The sequence below is a fragment of the Artemia franciscana genome, chromosome 16, assembly GCF_032884065.1.
Source record: "Artemia franciscana chromosome 16, ASM3288406v1, whole genome shotgun sequence".
NCBI lineage: Eukaryota > Metazoa > Arthropoda > Branchiopoda > Anostraca > Artemiidae > Artemia > Artemia franciscana.
This window is the reverse complement of record NC_088878.1, coordinates 8631288-8634775: the sequence shown is the minus strand read 5'-3', so window position 1 is coordinate 8634775 and position 3488 is coordinate 8631288. Positions and strand designations below refer to the sequence as shown.

General features: G+C 36.0%; 1 pseudogene; it reads left to right on the top strand.

Annotated features, from left to right (window-relative positions):
- The first annotated feature begins 643 nt into the window (after positions 1–643).
- LOC136037058 (heat shock 70 kDa protein cognate 4-like) overlaps positions 644–3488 on the top strand; it is an 8271-nt pseudogene continuing 5426 nt past the window's right edge.

Here is a 3488-nt window from a genome sequence, read left to right as displayed (position 1 = left end):
GAAACGCTCAGTTGGTAAGAATTACTGAAACTCATCGATGCTACGATGCCCTACAATACCCTATCATTTTTTGGGATTGAGCCGACGGCTATCACTTTAATATTAAATTGATGAATCCAGCCACTAACAAAGAAATGAATAAGAAATGCAGTGCAATGCATTATTATTCCTATAGACTAATGATTCGGCAGGATGAAGAAAATTATATTTTAAAATGCCGTGAATTGTTTCACCAATTCGTCGTTGATATGTATGCTAAAATTGAATCAGAACGTTTGCTATATATCCGCCTGAATCAGACCAAGCTCCGCTCTGAACAATACATTCATTTGCGAGATGCAGTTATAAATGACGGTAATACCACAAACGTTGGAAGATTAACAATTTTACCTTCGTCATATGCTGGCAGTCCCCGTCATATGCATGAATATGCTCAAGATGCTATTGCGTATGTTCGTCTCTATGGTCGTCCAGATTTATTTATTACATTTACTTATAATCAATCTTGGGACGAGATACTGCAGCTTTTACTTCAAGGACAATCGGCGGTTCCTAGACATGACATTACGGCCCGTGTCTTCCGGCAAAAGCTGAAATCACTGATAAACTACATAGTAAAACTTGAAGTGTTTGGGTCAGTGCGATGCTGGATGTACTCAGTGGAATGGCAAAAACAAGGTTTGCCCACCAAAGCTTTGCAATGGCACGCGACTTGCCGTAAAAAAAAAAACAATGGAAAACCTAATAGAGGCCATAATCTTGACAGGGCCTTTTGAGGGTGAGGCTGTTCTTATTCCTCGCATTCCCATGATTCCAACGGATCTGCCTTTTCAATTTAAAAGATTGCAATTCCCAATTCGATTAGCATTTGCAATCACCATTAACATAGCTCAAGGACAATCATTAGAAAAATGTGGTATAGATCTTAATACTGATTGTTTTTCCCATGGACAATTGTACGTTGCATGTTCGAGGGTCTGTAAACCTGACAATCTATTTATATGCAGCGACAATTGGACAGTGAAGAATGTTGTATATTCGCAAGTTTTACGCAGTTAATTTGTATTGTATCTATCTATCTATCTATCTATATAAAAACGAGTTGTGTGTATGCATGTTTGTTTGTTTGTAAAAACAAACAACATGTTTGTATGTATGGCGTTTGTATATGACGTCATTATTAGTACATACGGCTTTGTATATGCACAGACAATGGGAAAGCCAAGAATGTTGTATATTCGCGATTTTTACGTAGTTTGAAACACATATATAAATCTATCTATATTCACAGGTGGGACACAGGGACACAACTACAATGGCGCGTAACTAATATGGCACGTAACGACTTACGCGCGCGGGGGGGCTTGGGGGGGCGCGAAGCGCCCCACCAACTAGGTGTTGGGGTGGCGCGAAGCGCCACCCCAACAGCTAGTATATATATATATATATATATATATATATATATATATATATATATATATATATATATATATATATATATATATATATATATATATATATATGTTTATATATATATATATATATATATATATATATATACTAGCTGTTGGGGTGGCGCTTCGCGCCACCCCAACACCTAGTTGGTGGGGGCGCTTCGCGCCCCCCCCCCAAGCCCCCCCGCGCGCGTAAGTCGTTACGCGCCATAATAGTTACGCGCCATTGTAGTTGTGTCCCTATTTCCCACCTGTGAATATAGATATATATATATATATATATATATATATATATATACTAGCTGTTGGGGTGGCGCTTCGCGCCACCCCAACACCTAGTTGGTGGGGGCGCTTCGCGCCCCCCCCAAGCCCCCCCGCGCGCGTAAGTCGTTACGCGCCATAATAGTTACGCGCCATTGTAGTTGTGTCCCTATGTCCCACCTGTGAATATAGATATATATATATATATATATATATGGTTTTAACTACGTAAAACTTGCGAATATACAACATTCTTTGCTGTCCCATTGTCTTTGCATATAAATAGATTGTCAGGTTATCCCCCTGTTTCCCCCGGTGTCCCCGTTGTAGTTGTGTCCCTGTGTCCCGGTCGTCATTTATATTCCCTGTGTCCCGGGTCCCGGTCATCATTTGTATCCCGGTGTCCCGGTCTGTATATACATTCGTTTTTTAGTTTTGTTTTTCTCCTTTATTTTTTTCCTTTTTTTTTCTTTTTTAGCTTATTTAGATTTTTAGATTTTTTAGTTTTTTTTATTAGTTTTTAGTTTTTATTTCTTTTTAGTTTTTTTGTCCCGGTCGTCATTTATATCCCCCTGTTTCCCCCGGTGTCCCCGTTGTAGTTGTGTCCCTGTGTCCCGGTCGTTATTTATTTTTTAGTTTTTTACCTTTTTTTAGTTTATTTAGTTTTTTAGCTTTTTTATTTTTTTATTAGTTTTTAGTTTTTTTGTAGTTTTTGCCTTTTTTTTAGTTTTTTTAGTTTTTTAGCTTTTTTATTAGTTTTTAGTTTTTTTTGTAGTTTTTGCCTTTTTTTAGTTTTTTTAGTTTTTTAGCTTTTTTATTTTTTTTATTAGTTTTTAGTTTTTTTTGTAGTTTTTGCCTTTTTTTTAGTTTTTTCAGTTTTGACGTCACCTGATCCAGTTTTTTCAGGTGACGTCACCTGATCCACGATCCACAGATCCACAGACAACTTATTTTTATATATATAGATAGTTTTTTTTTTTTACTTATGTCCTGGTCGTCATTTATACTCCCTGTGTCCCGGTGCTTTGTTGATTGCTAATCGAACATTCCTTTTGTCCTGGTCGCTTTCTCTTTGAGTGTCGTCATTTATTAGTTTTTTCCTTTTTTTTTAGTTTTTTATTGGTTTTTACCTTTATTTTAGCTTATTTTTCAGTTTTTTCCTTTTTTTTAGTTTTTTTTTATTTTTTATTTTTTTTAGTTTTTTACCTTTTTTAGTTTTTTTAGTTTTTTTAGTTTTTTAGCTTTTTTACTTTTTTTATTAGTTTTTAGTTTTTTTTTGTAGTTTTTGCCTTTTTTTAGTTTTTTCAGTTTTTTTTTTAGTTTTTTATTGGTTTTTACCTTTATAGTTTTTTTAGTTTTTTAGCTTTTTTATTTTTTTTATTAGTTTTTAGTTTTTTTTTGTAGTTTTTGCCTTTTTTTAGTTTTTTCAGTTTTGACGTCACCTAATCCAGTTTTTTCAGGTGACGTCACCTGACACATCCATCCACACATCCATCCACACATCCACAGACAGACAACTTATTTTTATATATATATATATACTAGCTGTTGGGGTGGCGCTTCGCGCCACCCCAACACCTAGTTGGTGGGGGCGCTTCGCGCCCCCCCCAAGCCCCCCCGCGCGCGTAAGTCGTTACGCGCCATAATAGTTACGCGCCATTGTAGTTGTGTCCCTATGTCCCACCTGTGAATATAGATATATATATATATATATGGTTTTAACTACGTAAAACTTGCGAATATACAACATTCTTTGCTGTCCCATTGTCTTTG